Here is a 22,604-nt window from a genome sequence, read left to right as displayed (position 1 = left end):
GCAAGAGGAGCTGAAGTTTTCTTCCTGCACTGTCTATTTTATTATTATTTTTTGAAAAAACTTCATACCAAAAAATGCTTAATATTAGGATTAGTTTTTGTTAATTCCTGCTGAAGTTATATAGTTCATTTCCTATGCTATTTTTCGAGTTTGAATAGAATTAATATTAAAAAAACGCAGAAAAAACTTAAAACAAAAACTGAATATTTCATTAACATAAAAAAAGATACATTAAATTACATAAATAACAAAAAGAAAAACTAATCGTCCATACATCATCATCATCGTTGTCACTACCAGATGGACGAGCATCTTCATCAGCAAGATTATCAAATCTTGCATACATCACAAGCGTATCAAGCTTGTTGTTAATTTCTTCCAGCTCCCTGTCGTACTTGTGTATGAGCTCATCCAGTTTCAACTCAAAAGCCTTTATAATGTCTTGCTTGATTTCTTCCACTATTTTCCTGATGACAGAATCCATTTTTCTCCTTTTTGTATTTTATGTCTGCTAAAATCTATGTGTTTGAGTGAATAAACTCACAAGGAATAGTGTGCTTATATAGGGGAATAAAACTTCTGCATGGTATATGAAAAGGCAAAGAGGAATTTTAAACGTTGTCTAATGAAAGCGTGCATAGATGTGATAGGAATGTAATTATTACACTAACACATACCCCCAACGCAATATAATTACTATTTTAATTGTGTAGGTTACTCATGTATACTATGCAATTAATGCTAAAATATGCTCAAGTTTGTTGAATTCATTTGCTAAAACTTCAGCCCAATGTGCTGAAGTTATTTAGTACGTTTCTAAAATCTTCAGCACTTAAGATCTGAAGTTGTTGTCCCTGCATTCATGAATCCCTGACATACAGCTTTTTCAAAAAAATTCAGCTGATATACTGAAGTTATTAAGCTTATTTCTAAAAACTTCTGCACTTAATAAGCTAAAGTTTTCTGTGCAGCATTCATTAATTATGTCATACATCTTTTTCCAAAAAATTTCAGCAGAAGATACCTAAGTGATTTAGTTTATTTGTAAAAACTTTAGCACAAACAACCTAAAAATTCTTCTGTTCACTTTCCTAATACTTGCCACTAAAAATGAATCTGCAGGATGACTTCGATTTGCAATGTTATAACTTTCAATGGGAGTTGGACTTCTAATTTCAAATACTTGGATCATGATACAAAACTTGTTCTACTTAATAAACACATATCATTCAATACTTTCCTGAAGAAAATTAGTGAAGTTGCAAATATTGATTCAACCAGATATGCACTAAAAGTATGGTTTAATATCAAACTAAATATAAGCAAAGGAATGCTTGTAACTTCAGATGAAGAACTCAGTACCTGTATACATTTTCTTACAACTGATTCACCCTACAAGAATTGCCATTTCATCATAAAAAAAATACAACCTTCAGAATCTGCAACATTCAAACAATCTCTTGCATATGCGATATATTCAGAACCTTTTGAACATGAAGTAGGACAACCAATAATGGAAGTAGACAACGAGCTACAACCTTCTAACATTACAGCTGCTTTAGAATATATAATGCTGTAACAATTACCCCCTCCTCCAATAAATTCAAACCAGTTTGTCGATGACCAAGAAGAAGAAGGACAACTAATAATGCAAATTGACAACCAACACACAATCCAACAAACCTTTTTGTTACCTTCTTCAATGATAAGCAACAATGAAGATGAAGTAAACATGTAGAATATACCGATAACATCAGATAGAATTGAAGAAATTGCTGAAAGTTCTTGTGCTTCTCATAATCAAGAAAAAGGGTGAGGAGAAAGCTGAAAGAATCTCCACCATGTAAAATACTTGGGGACGATGCGTTGCCTGAGGAAGTAAGAGTCAGATCAATTTTTGAGAACAAACAAAACATGATTAAATTTTTCTGCAGCTTGGAGATAAACCAGAAAGTTGAATTCACTGCTGTTAGATCATGTTCAAAGAGATACGAGCTGAAATGCATCGTGGACAAATGTGGTTGGAATGTACTTCTACCAGAATAAAAAATTCCACACTATTCAGGGTGATAAATATCATAACATCCATGAATGCTCGGTTGATGCAAGAAAATCAGATCAGAAGCATGCTACATCAAATTTTATAAGTGAACAAATTATAGAACATGTTCGGGACAAAAAGATAGAGGTTACACCATCCTTTGTAGAAAATGAAATGAAAAAGAAATTTGCAATTGACATTGGTTATCACAAGGCATGGCGTGCTATTCAAAAAGCTGTTGCTTGCATAAGGGGGTCACCTGAAGAGAACTACCAGATTCTTCCTTCATACCTACACATAATGGTGTGCAATAACCCAGGAACGTACACAAGCATAAAAAGAGATGCGCAGAATAAGTAACCATCAGCCTAAAGTTTCAAATGTTCCTATTTGAAAAACTTCACACCTTATGATTTGTTTTTTGGTGTTTCACTGTACAGATTTGCTTACATGTTCTTTGCTCCTGTGGCATCAGTAGCTGGTTGGTCCTATTGTAGACCCGTTATTGCAGTAGATGCAACATTCTTAAAGTCCAAATATCGTGGTGTTCTATTTATTGCTGTATCAAAGGATGCAAACAATCAAATCTTTCCTCTATGTTTTGGTGTAGCAGAATCATAAAACAATGAGGCATACATTTGGTTCTTCGGGGAAATGAGAAAAGCAATTCAAGTCCGTCGTGAATTGGTTTTCTTGTCAGATAGAAACCAATCGATTGCAAATGGGATTAGAAAAGTTTTTCATGAATCTCACCATGGTATCTGCCTCTATCACTTTGAGAAAATTTTAAAGCAAAGACATGCAAAAGCCACGGTAATAAATCTTTTTCAAAGTGCTGCAAGGTCATACAAACGTGAAGATTTTAATCAGTTAATGTCCCAACTCAAAAGTATTGACAAGAAAATATACAATTACATAATGGAAGAGCCTCCAGAGAGATGGGCTCGATCGTGGTTCCCACGGCGACGTTATGATATGCTAACAACAAATATGGTAGAATCAATGAATTCCATTTTACTAAAAGGGAGAGAAATGCCTATTTTAAGAATGTTAGATTTCATCCAAGAAAAGTTAGGAGAGTGGTTTTACGAACGGAGAAAAGAGGCAAATGAAACTTTTCACAGAGTATCAATATGGGCAGAAGAAGAGATGACTAAGAAGATGGACTTGGCTTGTAAAATGTTTGTGAGTATATTTATTAACTTCAGCTTTTTATATCTGTTGCAGTGATTTACTGCTTACATTTAAAAAAATTCATACTTTTTCTTTTTGAAGCAACAATACACTAATATAGTTTGTCTTAATTTTTTATTCCTTGTTAGGTGTTCAACCTTGATTCAATGTTGTTCAGAATAAATAGTGAAGGAATCGAATTCATTGTGGACTTAAAGAAGAGAACTTGTGACTGCCTGGAATTCCAACTTGATGAATTGCCCTGTCCACATGCAATTGCTGCTATTAATAAGAGATATCTGTAGAAATCTGATTACTGCTTAAATTGGTATTCAAAGGAAACATGGTTGAAAACATATGAAGGACATGTGAATACCGTGGGTGATTCAAAAACTATGGGATATACCACAAAATGTACAATCTGAGATCACAAAACCTCCCGATGTAGAGATTTTACAAGGAAGAAGACAAAAGAAGAGGCATATACCTGTGACTGAATCAGTACCATTCAAGTCTACCAAATGCAGTCGATGTAAACAAGTTGGGCATAACAGAACAACTTGCTTGTCTTCTCCAGCACCTCATCCATATTCAAAGAAACACACTGAAAAATACTCCAACCTTCAATAATCCTTGGTCTGAATTTAGACTTTCATTATTATATGACATATTTGAAATGCGATTTTTTTCATAGGAATAAGAAAAAAGCTCTTGGACTATTTTATATACTGCTAAAGTACAAATCACTCATTTTTGTTGCGCAGGCTTACAAATTTGGTTGCATTTTAAAAAAGTACGCAATGACTTCTGCGAGAAAAAACTTCAGGTTATAGTATGTGAAATACATATCCTTAACACAAACACACACTCACACACATACATACGCGTACAACACACAAAAGAAAGGCATGTACAAACAAAATCTTCAGCATCTATAAGCTGAAGTTATAAAAAATGAACTTAATAACTTCAGCATATTCATTAATGAATATGCTGAAGTAAACAAAAAAGCACAGCATAAAAACATAAAAAAGAATTACAAAAACTAAACATAAAAACCAACTAAGAAGTATAAAGAAAATACCAACAAATAACAAGGATAATGCAATAGAAAGCTAAGAAGAAAGAGGATGAGAATTACATTGATACAAAAAAAGATGAGAACAACACACAAAGTACAAACAAAAATATCAGCTCTCAAGGCTGAAGTTATACAAAATGAACTTAAAAACTTCAGCTCTCTGGGCTGAAGTAAACAAAAAAACACAGCATTAAAACATAAAAAAGGATTACAAACACTTACAATCATTACCACCATCATCATCATCACAGTACTCCTTAATTTCTCTAAATATCTCATCATCATCAATATCGGAGATAACTATAGGGTAGTCAGGCAAAAGACCACTGAATCCAAGGAGATCAATCTTCAACTTGTCGAATTCATCATGCAGCTGACTTTGTTCGACGATTACTCTGTCCATAAGAGAAAGAAGAGTCTTCAGGTTGTTTTGCAGCTTGGAATAGTCGTTCCAGCTGGGAAACTGAAAACTATCAAACTGCTGCACAACCTTGTCGAACAAGGTTGAATAACCTCCACAACTACGTTCCAGGTTAAGCCTGTTCTGGAATGATTCATTGGCAAAGAATTGTGGCCTAATTCTCTCCTAATCAGCCTTTATTTGATCCCACAAAAGCATAAGATTAGCCATCGGTTTGTTATTGTACCACTCAAACTTTAAAGTCTCCCACTTCTGCATGATTTCATCAAAATTAGGCTTCCTACTTCCACTTTCACCAGACATTTTTTCTTTAACAAAAGCTGAAAGACTAAGGATGAATATAAATTTAAATAAATATGATGGAAGTCTATGAATAACTATAAAATTTTCAAGTGAAATATTGTTAATATAGACAAAGAGTTCACCTAGTCAATTTAATATCTATAAATGTAAAAGTAACTTTTCAGGTATTTTTACTGTTTTACGTTCAGAGAAATTGAATGAAACAAGATAAGTAGGTGGTAAAACAAGTATGTGGTAAATGCAAAAAGAAATGTAACTTCAGCCCTAATAAGCACACAGTTTTTCTATAGTAAAAAAATAACTTCAGCCTGAAATTTTTTCACATAATTTACTATATGGTGAAATAAATTTAAATGAAAGATGAAGTAGGTGACAAAAGACAAAAAGTAGATAGTAAATGCAAAAAAGATAAGTATCAACTTAAAAAAATACCAAAACATGCTGAAGTTTTTGTCATAAGCTTTTTCAAAAACTTCAGCCCAATGTGCTGAAGATTTAGTTCATTTATAAAACTTCAGCACATAATTAGTTGAAGTTTTTCATCGTGCATTCAATAGTTTTGTTGTAAATGCTTTTTCAAAAACTTCAGCTCAATGTGCTGAAGTTAGTTAGTTCATTTCTGACAACTTCAACACTTGATGAGCTGAAGTTTTTCTCTTGGACTCGATAGTTTTTGTTGTAAAGCTTTTTCAAATAACTTCAGCTCCATATGTTGAAGTTATTTAGTTCGTTTTTAAAACCTTCAGCACTTAATAAGCTAAAGTTTTTATCCTGGACTTGATATTTTTTGTTGTAAAGCTTTTTCAAATAACTTACGCAGAAAAAGCTTAAGTTTTTGTCCTACATTTGACACTTTTGTTATGACTTTTAACCAAAACTTCAGCTTAAAAAACAGAAGTTATTTACTTCATACTTAAGTTTAGCATATTTGAATCAATCCAAGTATACTAAAAAACTAATTAATGCGAATAGAACAAAAATTTAAAAGACATCACATAAATCACACAAAATAATGTATATTCGCACAATCCAATTTTGTTTTCGCTTACATCCTTGAAAAAAATTAGTTTTTTGTTTACAAGTTATTCTCTATTCAAAAAATTGATAGAGTGTCTTCATATTTACCATAGACATGTCCTAGTTGCTCTTATTGGGTTTCTTAACAAAATTTCATGAACCTTCACTATGTCTTCAACTGATTCACAAAAGCGGCAATACGAGTACCTTTCTTTACCAACTTGTACGGACCTCTGAATTACATTTGTCATATTATTGCATTTTCCACATATGTGCATCTGTGAGGGCTCACTAAGTGTGAAAAGCCGTTCATGCAAATTCGCTGCAGCACCATGATCTATAAGACAGTCACCCTCCATTTCACCAAATTTAATTCCACCAAAGCATTTTCTGTCACACACAGGTTGACAAAGTTTAGTACTACGATTTTTTTAGCAACTCCTGTCTTCTTTCATAAGAAAAAAAAAATAAAATGTTGGCAAAGACATGCTTACTGGTGTGCAGTTGGGAATTCGTGGGAAGAAAAGATAATGAAGGAGAAGTCCAAAAAACTTCATATGTGACGGAGAGTGGCCACATCAAATACTCGAGCCCCAGGACAATTTTACTAAATTTAGATTTATCAACTAGTAAAATGAGCAAATTGTCCAGAAGCTCGAGTGTTTGATCTGGCCACTCTCCTTCACATATGAAGTATTTAAACTTTTCCTTCATTATCTTTGCTTCCCATGAACTCCCTGCTACACCCAATAAGCATGTCTCTGCCAATATTTTCTTGTTTTTCTTTGAATATAAATTTAAAGAAATATGATAGAAGTCTATGGATGACAATGAAAATTTTCAAGTGAAGAAATCATTAATATAGCCAAAGAGTATACCTAATCAATTTAATATCTATAAATGCTGAAGATATTATTAACTGTTTTTTGTTCAGGGAAATTGAATGTAACAAGATAAGTAGTTGGCAAAACAAGTAAGAGGTAAATGCTAGTAGTTGGTAAATGCAATAAAAAAATAGTAAAAAATAAGGCCACAAAAAGTAGGTGACATAGGTGATAAATGACAAAAAGTAGCTAGAAAATGCAAAAAATATAGCCCAATGTGCTGAAGATTTTTAGTATATTTCTAAAAACTTCAGCCCTTGATAAAGCTGAAGTTTTTGTATTGGATTCAATAGTTTTTGTCGTACAGCTTTTTTCAAAACACTTCAGCACATTCTGTTGAAGTTATTTAGTGTATTTCTAAAAACTTCAGCTCTTGATAAGCTGAAGTTTTTGTATTGGATTCAATAGTTTTTGCGTACAGCTTTTTCAAAACACTTCAGACCAATGTGCTGAAGTTGTTTAGTGTATTTCTAAAAACTTCAGCCCTTGATAGAGCTGAAGTTTTTGTATTGGATTCAATACTTTTTGTCGTACAGCTTTTTCAAAACACTTCAGCACATTCTGCTGAAGTTATTTAGTGTATTTCTAAAAACTTCAGCTCTTGATAAGCTGAAGTTTTTGTATTGGATTCAATAGTTTTTGCCGTACAGCTTTTTCAAAACACTTCAGCCCAATGTGCTGAAGTTGTTTAGTGTATTTCTAAAAACTTTAGCTCCCCTAAGCTGAAGTTTTTTTGTTGGATTCAATAGTTTTTTCGTACAGCTTTTTCAAAAAAACTTCAGCTCAACGTGCTGAGGTTTTTTAGTGTATTTCTAAAAACATCAGCATTTGATAAGCGAAAGTTTTTGTCCTTCAGTCGACACTTTTGTTATGACTTTTAAACAAAACTTCAACTTAAAAAACAGAAGTCATTTACTTCATGCTTAAGTTTTTTCAACAAAAATGTACCTAAAATTCATAATAAAAGACAGAAACATATTTGTATGAACAAAAGTGAAATAAAAAAAAATACTTAATGTATATTCACAAAATACAAATTATGTGCAACCAATCCTCTAATAAAAAAATTCACATACAGTCTCTTCAAAATCTCCATAATCACGTCCTTGTTGTTCTTCTGGAGTTTCATAGCCGCTATCTTTTTTCCACTTTCCATGAGCCCAAAGATTGGCAGCCAATTCTCTCCTGAAGGTCAATGACTGACTTTGATCGAAATTGAAGACATCTTCTTTATTCGACCGCATATCAATTAACTTAAGAGCAAATACACCACAATCAACACTACAAAAAGAACATGAAAAATAGTTAACACAAGGGCAAAAAATAATAAACATAAGATGCATGGTAAAACATATGCGAAACACGTACTTGTTAGTCTGATGCGGTGAGCTCATCCACTTAATTTGAAATTTTTCCACAGGACTATCCCCATAAAATTTATTGTGTGCCCCAAATTCCAAGCATTTGAGACAGTGTGGGATCAACCGGGCATAATTTCTGACATGTTCAACCGCACGCTCATATGTTATACTGCCCATGGAATCATACACATATATAATTTTATCTTTAAAGTCCAGAATTCCAAAAAAGTAGTGCGTGGATCTCTGGCCCGTCATTGGCTTAAGTCGAAATGGAAAGAATACTTTTCTGGCAGATGCCCATGAGATACCACAGGAAAGGTCGAGGACTTTTATGTAGTTGGCCACCTTTTTATTCGTTGATTCTTCCTCAAACCAACTAAAGTCCGTAAGTGGCCGAATAACCGCTTCTTCTTCTTCTTCTTCTTCTTGAGCCTATTGTTTTCCTCTTTCTCTTTGATTTGCTCTTTTTTTGATCCTCCATTCTTTTTTGCTTCTTTTTTCTAATTTTATCCATCTGTTCTTCTGAAGGATGAATACCATCTAGCTTAGTCATATACTGATCAAAAATTAAATCAGGTACTGCAAATCTTGATTTTGGATAAGCTGGAAGGTGATAGCAATATTTTTTGCGTAAGTAATACATGCCCACATCCATATGTTGCAAATGAATAACAACAAATGATAACATGTGAAAAAACTACAAACAACATGACAAAAACTTAAGCATATTCAATTTGAAGTGTTAGAAAATAATCTAAAAAACTTCAGCATGTTTGATTTAAAAGTTTTGAAAAAAACTAGAGAATGCATGTCAAAAACTTCAGCACGATTAGGCTGAAGTGTTAGCAAATAAACTAAAAACTTCAGCATTTTAGTATGAATAAAGCTGAAGTTTTCCAAATTACAGTACAAAAACTTTACTATAAAAAATAAGCTAAAGTTTTGGGAAATACAGTTGAAAACCAATTCAAAAAACAAACTTAATAACTTACTTCATCCGCAAGATCAGAGTTAGGATCCATAAGCTCGGTAAAGAATGATATTCGAATATCAATTCCAGCTAATCTGAATGGATTGGAATCATATTCACTGGCATCCATCTCCAACCACTCTGTAAATCTTTGCATCAATCCACTGTCTTGATTAACATAATGGAAGGGACACCTTCGTATATTCTTTCCTACTTTCCAATCTTGCCCCCTTTCCTTTCGTTTATGAACTACGTAAGGAGATCTCAACCAAATACTCTCCATACGAATCTTTTTTCCTTTTTTTTTTCTGGTTTTCCTTTTGCTTGCTCTTCCTGCTGTTCCATCATAACTAACTGTTACTGTTCACTAGCAGGGGGAGAAACCACAGCCATAGTGGCAGATACTTGACCAACTCCCTGCTGTTCACGATGTTCTTGTCTCTCTTCACGAACAATAACAGCAGCAGAATTACCTTCTTAATCAGTCCCTTGTGTACTGCCAAGTGAAAATGAACATAAATTGAAGTTGGGGATATCACTGGTGTCACACATAGGAGAACTGAAAATCTTCATTCTCTTAGGATTTAGAAGAAGTTGCGATGCATCAGATGATATCGGCAAAAGCAAGGAAAATATAAACATAAATAAAACTGATACAAAACACACATTAGGCAAAAAAATAACTTGTAATCGAATTACAGAAAATAACTACCTGGTCTAAGTGTTGAGACACAGATGGTGTTTGCATTCCAACATATCCATTTCCTTTACCTTCAGATATGCCTGTATCTTCATGCGAAAAAAATAAAAAAAAATATAAATAATACTGACTAAATTTTGTAAAATAATACCAACACACTTCACACCTGTCTGTGAGGCAACATGTGTGAATAAATGTATTTCTCCTTTTTGATATAGCTGCATAAGCTCACCAAATTCTTTTTGAGTTGCCTCGAGTCTTTCTGAAAAATCATTCAAAAACACAACAAAGAAAATAAAATATGTAAAGTTTCAAACTGTAAAAGATATACTTCGATCAAATGTAATAAATTCATGATCTATAGAATACCTTGACGTTTGTCTTCCGCTGTGGTTTCCCCAGGCTGCATGCCTTTCTTGATATCAGCATTTCCAGCTTCATTCAATTGTGCACCAACGTCGAGGAGCATTGGAGTATTATCTGGAAGGTTTTTCTCAACTCTACCTTCATTTAATTCAGCATCATCAGAGACTTTTTGAGTTGTCTCAATTGAAGCACAACTAGTTTCAACTTTCACTACATATTCATAAAGAGGGGGAATAGATCAACTAGTTTTTCTATATATATAACATAGTAAAAATTTATACCTGTAGTGAATATTTCACTACAAGACATTATCAAAAAGATCAGTTAAAACTTCAATCTCTAAGAAGGCTGAAGTTCGACAGTTACAAAAACAAAAACTTTAGCTCTACAGCTGAAGTTCGACAGCTACAAAAAAAAAATCTTCAGCTGAAGTTTTGTTTCATGTTTTGTGTTTTTTTGTTATATATTTTTATGAACTATTATAAACTTCACACTTTATACCTGTAGTAACAATTTCCTGCGTATCACCACCTAAAATTTCCTTGCAAATAGCTAGTGCTCCATCAAACAAATTGCCCTGTCCATTATCGCTTTCCAAAGAACAACTCGCTGCTTGTTTTTCAGTACCAACAACTTGATCATCTACACCTTGTTGTTGAACATATTCAACGCATTCACCAGTCGCTTCCTTACGTGTAGCATTATCTTCTGCGACTTTACGCGATGGATCATGAGCAGCATGTTCTTCAACTTGATTATCTGCACATTGCTTGCTTCCAACATTCTCAGTTGCTAACTGTTCTTCATCCTTTACATCTCTGCTCAATATATCAGCACTGGAACGTTCCTCTTCAACTTGTTTCTGAACATGTTGATCGCCTTCAAAAGATGCTTCCTTACGTGTAGCATTTACATCTGCAACTTTATCTGATGCATTAATATCCGATGGAGGTTCATAACAGTCAATCACCCTATCATATTCTCGATGGTTACTCAAATCAAAATTTCCATCGTCCATTTCATTTAATTTGTTGAAAATCTAAAACAATTGTTCAAACTTCTCATCGAAATATTCCTAGAAAAAAATTACTAACAATGATTAATCTGAATAACATCAGCAGAAATAAAAGACTTCTCTATAAATTAGCTTACCTTCACTTTTACAAAAATCGCATCAACAATAGCGGATCGCTCATCCTTTTTAAACTTATCGAAAACTTCGTTCACGATCGTGCTTCTTTTTTTTCTGCATGCCTTTGAACCTCTGTCGTTAACCTCTAGAATAGATAAACAACAAAAATTCAGATATAGAAGAAAACTTCAGCTCAAAAACATGTTGTACTTTCACAAAAACAAAACCAAAAAACTTCAGATCAAAACTTACAGAACATATTATCTCAAGTAATTCATTGTCATCAAAGTCAGATGTAGAACAGGTAGAACGACTCTGGGTACGAGATAATTCGCCAATAAAAGGAGTTCGATTCGGTTCTTTTGATCGACTCCGACTACGTGGTGATTCACCAATGACAAGAATTCGATTCGCTTCTTTTGATCGACTCAGAGTACGTGGTGATTCACCAGTTGAAGGAACTACATTAACTACCTTTGAATGAATTAAAGGCATTGAATTCAATTTCTTTTCTGTAGGAATTATATCCAATACCCTAAAGTCGCGATATCTCTGTTTAATACAAAAAAGTATATTATGAGGAGAAAAAAACTAATATATCAACATATTAACACAAAGACAAAAAAAAGTAACCTACTTCATGAGTATTGAACATATGATAAAGTTCAGCAAATTTAGGCTCTCCCACACATACATAACGTAACATCCTGGAAACCTGAGGGGTATCAAGGTACTCATCCTCTCTTATATACCTCTCCCGAACATCTGGGAAGCGCTCATAGAACCAAGCACATAACAGATATGGAAATCCACCAAGTTTATACTCAGTTGTATGTAATTTGTTCTGCTTGTCCAATGCATATTTCAGTGAATAAATGAGCTTCTCATAAGCCACATTACCCCAAGGATATTCAGCACAAACCTTATCATCTTCAACAATAGATGCATACTCCTCCATCACACATGACTCGGTATTTTTCCCAAACAAAATAGACTCTACAACAAGAATTTCCATAAGCTTAACAACATCATCATCACTCTCGCATACATGTACGTCATTCACAGTATTCTTTGGAATTTCATTGCGAGTCATAAAACTTCGAATATCCTTCAAAGTCACACCCTTTGGACTTACCAAAATACCGCTTCAGAATATTACTCTCTCGATTAATTGGTTTTTCAACATTATGTGTTGTGATCCGCAAACCACACATAATGTGAAAGTCTTCAAGGGTGAAGGAAACATTATGACTAAAAATCTTGAAACTAATGGAGTCTCGATCATTGGTGAATATTCGAGAAAGACACAGACAATGAACCAACTTCATGCTGCATTGGAAATTCTCCATAGCCATAATGTATTGAAATGTACCATTAGTAAGCTTATCCCGTTGTGTAGGAGTCAAGAAAGTTGCAATTAATTTCTTCAAATCATGGTTCCCCTTCCAGTAACCCTTACAGTTAAACCAATCTCCAAACTCAAAATATCTTTGCCCTGGTCTTGTAGGTGGAGGAGCAGGGACATAAGGACCTGGGGGTATTATAGGTTGTCTAGGTGCTTTAGGTGCTTTGCCTACTTTAGCTGCATTAGGATCTTTAGGTGCTTTGGGAGCCATCTGTTCAAAAAAAGTAAAAGTTACAAAAAATAACATCAGGACATTATCAAAAAGATCAGTTAAAACTTCAATACCTAAGAAGGCTGAAGTTCGACAGTTATAAAACAAAAACTTCAGCTCTAGAGCTGAAGTTCACCAGTAACAAACACAAAAACTTCTTATAAAACAAAAACTTTCACCAGTAACAAACACAAAAACTTCAGCTCCTTAAGCTGGACTTCACCAGTTACAAATACAAAAATTTCAGCTCCTAAAGCTGAGCTTCACCAGTTACAAACACAAAACATTCAGCAAAAAAACATGCTGTAGTTTTGACAAAAAACAAAACATAAATTCTGTTTGTCTAAGGTATCATTGAACTATTATAAAACAAATAATACTTCAGCTCTTAAATAGTATCATATATTTAACTCTCAAAATTTTTAAATACTCGTTCAGAAAACCTAAATATAAAATTTTCATCAACAACATAAACACTCGTTCAAAAAATCTAAAAACACAATCGTAAAAGTAAAACTAATGCACTTATCAAACTAAACCCTAAGAAAATATTTTATCATAAATACATAATTATCAAAATCAAAACCAGAAATTAAATCGTAAAATAAAACCCAGAAAGTTAATGCAATATACCTGTGATTAAATCATAATGTGAGAACAACGACGACTAGCAGTTAAAAAATCAAAACAACAATGAAAACCGTTTGATTTCAGAGAAGAACAAATCAAAAAACGCGAATAACGGGAGTGAGAGATAGATACAATAGAGGACTAGCGTATACTTGGAGAGAAAGTAATCTTTTAATAAAAAAGGGCAAAATAGTCTTTTCAAATGGCTTTTAACAATAAAAAGACGGGTACGGGTGCAAACAGAAAAATAAAGCGGCTACACGTTTTATTTTTACGGTGGATTCTCCACATTCCTTTGCTCCAATGGGAACAGAGTGGGTATGAGGACTAGTGCAAACTTGCCCACGTCGGGGTTGACAGTGGGGCGAAGTTTGATTAGGCATTTTTTCAAATTTGGTGGACACTTGAGATACAGTTTTTTTTTGATACTGCTCCTTTAGGATTAAGATCTGTATTTCATCGAGGGCGATCAACTTTGTTCGAGTTTCCCGGAGTTCGGCGGCTAGAGCCGATATTTCTTGCTGAGTCATGGCCTCCTGTGCTAGTGGAGTGTGTGTCGAGGGTGTAGGTCCAAGTGGCTGGTGGGGGACGATGACGGTGTGGTGTGGGGAGGTGGAGTCTGCATGTGTGAATGGAAAGTGATGTATTGGTGTATCCAGGGAGTGGGAGGGTTCTCCAGGAAGAGCGGCGGGTAAAACGGCATCTCCCTCATGTGAACTGGTAAGGCTGGTAATGGAGGATATTGGGAGGGTGGGGAGATAGGATTGTATGTATTGAACACCAGAGGCGGGTTCATAAAAGATTGGTACTGGGCATAGGTCTCCCAACCTAGCCTTATCCCCCGTTACGATTTAAGCAATGTCCATGGGGTTTTGTATCATGATGAGGACGTTCTGATTGTTTATCTCCAACATGAAGGTCAGTGCATTGCCGAGTAGCCCCATCTCGAGCCAGGACTTTGCTGGTGCAAGGGGTTGGGGAGTCGATGAGGTGTAGATGCAACGATACTGAAATGGAAGGTGTGGATTCTGCATGGTGAAGGGAAGAGGATGCAGGAGATGGTATGGTGGAGGAGAAGTGTGATGTAGGTGAATGCCTGGGTATGGGCAGTTGTGGTGGTGAAGGGCCATTAGATATAGAGGAGTGTGAGGAGTTATGTGAATCCTCTAAATTTACTTGCGTAGTATGTATCTTAGTTTGGGAGGAGGATATTGGTGTAATGGGCGGTGATGGGATATTTGGGCTATCAAACTTTGGGAGGCGTGAGGGAATGCCATGAGTATTACGGATTATTTTGGGAACTTGGTATATGGGCTTCATCATTCTCTTTAGTTAGTAGGGGTGATTTTTGGGAACCTACTAGGCTAGCGATGGCTTCTACAGAATTTAGTGGGCTTGCACAGTGTATGTCTTGATTGGGGGAAAAGGATTTTATTTAATCCACTATGAATGTGGCTTGAGTAGGGTTATACGTGGAATGAGAGGGTTTACTGGTATGGGAGGTGGAATTTTGTGAATGAACGTGGCAGTTTTGTAGGTTGTGTATTGGCATAGTTGGCGTAGGTTGAGGATTCTGTTTAGAAGGGTGTGATGTGGAGGAGATGGGGTGCACTAGTTCTTTATTATTACTAGTACAGTGCACGATGCACGAAAAGTGTTAGAGAAATAAAGTATTAAATATCATTGCGTTATTCTAAAAGATAAATATAAATATTAAGGATAATAGAGGCAATTAATTATAGTTTTCTTCATGCTTGAATAAATATGCCCCATAGCAACTCCACTCATATAGGAATAAGTTAGTGTTATTCCATTATGTTAATTATTTAATGTAATACTATTATGAAAAATTATAGTAAAATGAAAGTTACTCATGTAAAGAAATAACAAACTTTGCTTAATTAAACAAATTATAAATAGTTGTACAGACGGGTCTCCCACTCAGCTTCAAATATAAAAACATACACACAAAAAGGTTTACTTGGCCAAACCTCTTGATAAATTTCAGTTAAAATACTACCTAAAGGTTGTCCAACTGAATCTATTAATATTGCTAATGCATGCCAATCTGATAGTTTCATCTGATCAATAGCATCAAATAACGCATCTCTAGTAACCTGATAATGAGCAATGTCTTCATTTAGTGAAGCCCTAAGCTCGCTAAATTTTTTTCTCTTTCCCTTCGTGCAGCCCTTCGATCCCTTAACTTATTTTGTATCGCAACTGGGACATTACGGATGACTTCAGTCTTTGAGTCAGAATGATTAAAGGAATAAATGTTGTGACGTCGTACCCTTATACGTTCTCCCATTTCTTGAATTTGAGAACTCGCATTTGGACTAATTCGAACGTGTCCTTTTTTAGCCATATCTGAAATATAACCAATGAAACAATAAGTAAGGCTACAACATGTCAATGTTATAACATACTACATGCATATTATTTGAACATATTGATGGATTTAAACAATATTTTGAATAGACACTGTAAGCTGAATGAAGCACAAACATCAATATTGGATTTAAAACTTCATTGGTTGAGAATTAACAGTTATAAAAATTAAACAAAACTTTGCTAAAGCTATTTCGAATGTTACAGGACATCATCACACATTGTTAAACAAATCGATCGAGCAATTCTGAAAATTAAAGGCAAAATAGGAATTTCATAAGTTTTAGCAATTCAAGACATGTAACCACTCTGTTCAAAAAAAGAAACAAACGTATTGTAAATAACAGTTGTGTTGCTAATTCTGTTTATTTACCTAAGAAGTATATTATAAGGTAGTATATTAATTACAATATAAGTATTTAGGTACGGAGGCTTATGTAAGTTAGTATATTAATAAGTTGACAACACGAATCTACTTCTACATACTAAATTAAAAAGTGATATAAAAATCATACCGTTGTTATCGAGTGAAATTTAGAGAGATGACGCTATCGAGATTTTCCAGAAATAAATTGTACGTAATATCTTTGGAGTTTATCAGTTTTCGTTTTTCTGTCACTTGTTCTTCTTTTACCGTCTCCCTTTTCATAAGATTTTATAATATCATGGGAAGATAATAGTGTGAAAGTGGGTATGGTGTGTAAGTGGGGAAGATTTGTGGATGGAATTGTTAAGGAGATGGTTGGAATATGCATTTGTTGTTACTGTAGGAGTGGCAGAACGTGGGGGTTAAATGGGTAGAGGTTGTGTGGCAGTTTTTTCTGTGGCAATTTCTTTAATTTTTTTCCAGCTATTTTTCTGTCTAGTTATTGTTTTGTAGTTAAAAGCAAAGCAGAAACACACAGTTTGATAAAGAAGATTATATACATAACTAAATAGCTAAGGTAGCTACGACTCTTTTAGACTGTCATATATTGTTATGGTGCGATCCTAATGCATTACGCTTTCATTTACAATTTCAGAATTGGATACATGTGAGCAGGATTTAGTGAATTCTTATTCAGGCTTATTTTTTCTTTAGCTGCCGTTGAACTAATTTGAATATAGACTTGGAACTCAACTGTCAGAAACACTTAAACAAAGCATATGGATGAAGTTATATGACTATTTGATCTTGTTGCTCTACTAAATGGATGAAGAAGTTGACTACTGCATTCTCGACTTGTACAGTCACAGTGTCTGGCAAATATCCAACCTTAATCCTCTCCACATGAAAAGCTAAAAATATGTTGTTCATAACAATTTAACTACTAAAATAACTTATAAGAATGTGTTTGATTTCTCCAACTATTACATATGCAATAAGTAAAGCTGATTTCTGTATTTTAAACACAGTGTTGAGCATAATTCCATATAACCGTGCATTCAAATCTTCTTCGACGACTTTTGCGGCAATAGATATACATATGTTGGCTGATGTGTTTGCAATATCGATAAACTCGTTATCTTCATTACAGACCTACAAATATAAAAAAATACAAATGACGTTCAGTTTTTAGCATCCAAATTACATAGGGTATTTAAATAGTCTCTTCATCTTAGTTCCATATAAGTGTGCATTCAAATCTTCATGGATCACTGTTGCGGCAATAGATATACCTATGTTGGCTGATGAGTTTGCAATATCGATTAACAAATTATCTTCATTAGCGACCTACAAATTTAAAATAATACAAATGAGGTTTACTTCGATCATGAAATTGATAGACGGTTCTGTCCAACATGATTGTTGCCTCTGACTGACATTGGGTCAACTAACTGTTGCTGCATACCTGTTGGAACTATGACTGTATTGTTTTTGTCATGAAGTTTGTTTACTGCTGCAACAAATTTTTGGTCAGTACGTGCTGCTCCTGCTTCTGTATTATCACATGAATCAATAGAACTGAGGCACCTAAATTGGCCTTCCCAGTTTCAGCTTATGTCTGCAACATCACAGTTTGTCCCTCTGCAAGCTCCACCAATATTCCTGTTTCTCCAACCTGTTTTTCAACAGGTATATTAGGTTAATCTGGAGGTAAATATTTTTTAGGATTAGTATTCAAATTCTTCTGCACTTCCCCTCCATCATCTCCTTTTTGACAACTGTAACCTTAATCTATATTCTCCTCATCTCCTCTCTTTCTTTCTACTGTTTGTTGCCCTTACCTTTGTTATTTACACTGTGTTATTCCTAGTAATTTTATTTATCAGATGATTCCTCCTCTCCACAAGGACCATCTGGTAATATATCCTCTTCAATAACCTATTCATCTTGTTGGCTCCACCTTGTGTAGCCTTAGTTTGAGCTAGTAGGCAATTAGATACTTCAATAAAACCGATAAGAAAATATTAAGGCTATATTGAAAATATCGCCTTAATTAGCGCTGGATTTGTATTATCGATCTTAAGTAACTAAATATAATTTGACGATATGTGGCAAAAGTTGGCTACCATATAAAACTGTAATAAATTTGCATGAAGAAATAATTACACTATATAGATAACATAAAACTTAAGAAACTTGATTTCTTTCAATATGGTTAATGATACATATTTTATAATGTTACTACGATAAATTCTATAAAGTTAAGATTCAGTGTTACAAACCTCGGAAAGGAACCGAGTCATTGATGGTCGCTCCCATATCCACGACGTCTGAAAACCAAAGTTCTGCTCGATCAGGACAAACAGCGAATGGAAAGTGCTTCCTGTTATACACTGCACATAGCTACATTAACAATTTGTAAGATAAGACAGTTGTTGAAATAAAAAGGAAAAATATAGCAAATGTCGTGCTCTTACTCAAGGGATTAAATACTTGATGCACTTTTACTTCATGTAGAGTACAACAACTGAAAGTCTACTTAAAGGCCTGCATCTGTTGTTTGTGCTTGTTTCCCTCGATGAGGATGGTAAGTTAACAAAAACAAGTGCATAAATGGATGTGTTTTCGAATGATCCCATGCTGTCCAAGATGATTGTTGGCTTTTACAATTACAATTGCTCTTCTCAGATAATAAGAATTACTGAAATGCTTTATGTAGAGAATACAATGTTTTATCATCCAAATGACATAAAATAATTAGCAACTAGTAATTTCACCTTGTTTTTGCGTTTGTACCTCACTAAAATTGACAATTTCTCCGATAACATCTAAAGAATATTAAAGATGTAAAAATAATTAGCATCAATCTATTAAAAAAATATGTAAAAATTAATTAAAATAAACGCAAATATTACCAAATAATTCACTCTCATTGACATCAACTTTATTTATCAATTGATGATATGGTCGCAGCTCAAAGATATTCATTGGAAAAAGTGGATCAATTATTTCAGCCACTGTTGTCCGTTGAGTAAACGTCAGCATCAATCTATGTTTTGTGGTGTTGAACCTCTCCTTGTTTTGGCAGACGATAAAGTTCGCCATAAGATATACTCCAAGCTCATTAATTTTTTTGTTGAAAATATGCAAAAAAGACTTGCCAATAGAAGCATGTATACGATCGCCCTACAAAGAAATTACAATAAAGGAAAGATAATACAAATCTGTATAGTTTAGTATTTATATTAGCTTTAGTTTTAAACAGTAGAGTTAAACAATTTAATTAGTGACACTAATTCCACAAAAAAAAACAGATTTGCAAGTCATGTAAATGTTTATAAAAAATACAAAAAAGCAGATTTGCAAGTCATGCAAATGTTTATAAAACATGCTTAAGAAAATCACCTGTTTCTAGCAATATAGACTCGATACATCTAGCAAAGTTAAAATAAGGATACATTGGAGCAGACATTACTTAAATATGTCAACGAGCATGCAAATACGCGATCAGGCAAGAAATCGAAAAGGATATTGAGAGGGAAATCCTTTTGAGAATTCTGTTTGAGTTGAAGATTGTGATATTGAGTTTTATGAAGAACTTCTTCTTAAACTTTCTTTTTCTGATTTCTTGCTGTTCTTCCTTTGTTTCTTTTTTTTTATACTTAACTGTGTAACTTATCCAAGGATGAATGAATTGAACAGGGAAATATCCTCACATCTGGTTCACACTTTTCAAAAGGTGTTACCTTAATCTAGATTATAAGCGTCAACAAATACTAATATGGTCTTCTTTCCTTCAATATGATTCCATAAGCATATCCCCGATGTACAAATAATTAATTACGTGCAATTGTCAAAGAAAAACAACAACTACAAATTATCCACATGTATACGGAATATAAAGCTGAGCATTGGTAATAAACTTGTTTTACAGTTCGAACTAAACGAAATATTCCTATAAAAATCTAGAAAAACAAAACAAATTTTTGGATATTGACATTTAAATCTGGAAGAGCAAAACAAATCTATGGATATTGACATTTAAATTTCGAATAGCACAAAGGAATTAGCAAGCAAATAACATAATAAAAATACCTTTTCATCTTGTAGAACCAATTCAATGGAGAATATAGAGCCAGGATTAAAATGATCCGGTTTTTCCCACATACGGACAACGCGAACTTTCAACTTCCATTTCATCTTTGATATAGTTATATCCTTGATGAAATCATTGTTAGCGGCCATCTTTTGGGTAATTCGTAATTTTTGTTGAAATCTTGGTAGAAGAACGAACATTAGAATTGAAGCAGTTGTACATATGGAAGAAATATATATTTTGAGCTTTGAGCAGTTGATACCCAATATAGTAAATCGTGGGTTTGACAGTTCAAAATAAGGTGACTTTGCAGAGAGAAAACGTGACTTTGCAGATAAAATTTAGGGTTAATTGAAGTTAAAATTTGTTTACCAAATTTTGTGGAGTAAAACGATTCCGGTCACGTTTGTTTAAAAATAATTACAATAAATTTAATTTAGATATATTACTGGAAGTTTGAACGGTTTTTTTGTTTTACCCACGTTCAATTAATGCTTGTTATTCAATTAATGCTTGTTAAACAAATTGTTTTACCCACGTTCAATTAAGGCTTGTTAAACAAATTTAAATTAATAAATAAACGCAGGGAATCTTCAGCGGCGATTTTGGAATAAATGCAAAAAATCATTCATTTAATGATTTTAAACAAATTTAAATTAATTAATTCGAAGACAATCTTTACCGGCGGTTTTAGAAGAATTTTGCAAAAAAAAATTGAGTAAATAAGTTCTATCGAAAATACCTAATGTAATTAAAATTGTACTTCGTTAGTTTATTCCTAATATGTAGGAGTCTTGTCCGAATGTGACATGTGTCGTGCTTGCATTGTGACACTTGGCTTAATGAGGGGCTTTTATCCCCTGCTTATAGATTGGTTAAACAATTAAACAAATTAGTGGAGTTAAGAAGCCCAGCATTATTAGAGCTCAAATTTGTATTAGAAACATAATTTGAATTTAGTGGATTGGAGATAGAAGACTTATCTGCGGGCCTTGCAATGGCGGCTGCCTTACCTGGTTTGGCTAGTGGTGATTTCATGGAAAATGGCTTATTGACGAAATCATCTAGAACCCGTTGCATGCCTTTTCCTTTTCGAGAATGCTTGGATGGGAAAACAACTGTTTTCCATTCATGAGCACGGGATTGCAAAGATTTTGTTGGAATGGTGGCATGGGTACTTGTAGCTGCAGTATTTGGAGTAGGGGAGGGATGTTGTGATGAGGTGATTGGGGTAGGTTGGGAAGGACATAGATTTGGATTATGGCCAAACCATCCACAAGTTATGCATAGTAGATTAATACCCTCATACAAAATAGTTTGTTCATGGGAGCCAATATATACAGATGATTTGAGTGTTTCTTCAAGTGGTACCTCTATGCAAACACGCTCATAACGTCCTCGTGTTATGGAGGAAGTTCAGGCGTCCACTTTGAGTAGTTTACCCACTTTCGTTCTAATCCTTTGGAGGATTTTCAGATCATAAAACTCAGTAGGGAGTTCGGGAAGACGAATCCAAATCACAGAGTATGTGAGTTGCGCAGAGGAGGCAATGAACTTGGGCTCCCAACATCTCACAGAGAGAAAGTGATTAAACACAAATCAAGGTCCATCATGTTTTTCTCCTTTTAGAATTTAATTAGGAAGAAATCATCGCCAAAATCAATGAGTGGTAAGTCTTCTACATAGCAGTAAGCTTTTGTTTGAGTAGTTGATGACCTATTTTTCGGCCAAAAACTTTAATAATAATCGAATATTGCCAAGGGAGGTATAATAGACTCTTATCAGTGGAAGATAGTGGGATAAAATCTTCCGGATTTGCGGCAGCGATTATTTCATTAGTGAGGTCTAATAGTTGTTTATTGGAAAGGGTGGTTTGGCAATTTATAACATCTGGGGAACTGGAGAGTAGCTTCTGGCGGAAAGTGCTTGAGGTTGGAAGGGAGTGTGCTTCATCAATTTGCATAGTGCTGATGTCGGGTGGTTCAACGTGATCGGAGGGTGGGGTGTTCATAGCTTCACGATGAAGAAGTAACATTCAGATATACTCACTAAACA

General features: G+C 34.2%; 1 long non-coding RNA gene across 1 annotated transcript; it reads right to left on the bottom strand.

Annotated features, from left to right (window-relative positions):
- Positions 1-17,380: 17,380 nt before the first annotated feature.
- LOC107775527 (uncharacterized) lies at positions 17,381-21,118 on the bottom strand. Its single transcript, XR_012708643.1, has 6 exons — positions 20,549-21,118; positions 19,369-19,639; positions 18,736-19,281; positions 17,919-18,128; positions 17,746-17,800; positions 17,381-17,605 (listed from the first exon to the last, which is right to left on the bottom strand). It is a non-coding gene; the product is annotated as an uncharacterized LOC107775527 (long non-coding RNA).
- Between the last annotated feature and the right edge of the window lie 1,486 nt (positions 21,119-22,604).

The sequence above is a fragment of the Nicotiana tabacum genome, chromosome 1, assembly GCF_000715075.1.
Source record: "Nicotiana tabacum cultivar K326 chromosome 1, ASM71507v2, whole genome shotgun sequence".
Lineage (NCBI taxonomy): Eukaryota > Viridiplantae > Streptophyta > Magnoliopsida > Solanales > Solanaceae > Nicotiana > Nicotiana tabacum.
Note: the sequence above shows the minus strand (reverse complement) of the source record. Positions and strands in the feature narration are given on the sequence as shown.